Genomic DNA, 985 nt, shown 5'->3' with positions numbered 1-985 from the left:
AGGAGGAGGAGGAGGAGGAGGAGGAGGAGGAGGAGGAGGAGGAGGAGGAGGAGAAGAAGACGAGGAGGGGAAAATGAGAGAAATAAAATTCACTGATTGTTTTTATAATTTTTTTTCTACAGTGAGGTCATATGAGAACAAACATGGAGCTGTGTGTGTGTGTGTGTGTGTGTGTGTGTGTGTGTGTGTGTGTGTGTGTGTGTGTGTGAGTCAGACTGTGGTCAGACTTCAGACGTCTGAGTTCATCAGTCACACAAACATCTGCAGTCCCACTAATAAATTCTGGGTAAATTAGGTCAAAATAAACAGCCCGTCCAACATGAGACACACTCGTCCAAACAGCAGCAGCAGGAGGGACGTGTTCAGATGGTCTTCAGTCTGTTCAGTCCTCAGCTCCTCCTGTCCTCATGGTGATGAGTGGACTGCTCCCTGTGTTCCTCACGTCTCTCCTGATGTCACCAAACTGCAGTTCCTCTGATGTCCACTAGAGGCTGACTCTTAGTGTGAGTCAGTCCTCACAGACCATGTTAATACGCAGTCGTTCTGCACGACTGGAGTTCTGGAATATTACATGTCACATAAAGTCCAGTTCAGACAACAAGACGAGTTGAAACAAACATTTACTGTCACATTAAGGCAACTACACTCAGTGGCCACTTTATTAGGTACACCTTGCTGGTACCAGTTGGACCTCCTTTTTAATTCTTGGTGTCACAGATTCAACAAGGTGCTGGAAACATTCCTCAGAGATGTTGGTCCATATTGACATGATGACATCACACAGTTGATACATGATGTTCCAGCACATCCCAAAGGTGCTCTATTGGACTGAGATCTGGTGACTGTGGAGGCCATTGGAGTACAGTGAACTCATTGTCATGTTTGAGATGATGTGAGCTTTGTGACATGGTGCGTTATCCTGCTGGAAGTAGCCATCAGAAGATGGGTACACTGTGGTCATAAAGGGATGGACACGCTCAGCAAC

At 46.3% G+C, this 985-nt stretch overlaps 1 protein-coding gene across 1 annotated transcript in view; it reads right to left on the bottom strand.

Moving 5' to 3' along the window:
- si:ch1073-184j22.1 (erythroferrone) overlaps positions 1-985 on the bottom strand; it is a 10,896-nt gene that overhangs the window by 2,144 nt on the left and 7,767 nt on the right. The window lies entirely within an intron of this gene.

The sequence above is a fragment of the Epinephelus moara genome, chromosome 21, assembly GCF_006386435.1.
Source record: "Epinephelus moara isolate mb chromosome 21, YSFRI_EMoa_1.0, whole genome shotgun sequence".
Taxonomy (NCBI): Eukaryota; Metazoa; Chordata; class Actinopteri; order Perciformes; family Serranidae; genus Epinephelus; species Epinephelus moara.
This window is presented reverse-complemented; position numbering and strand designations above follow the sequence as displayed.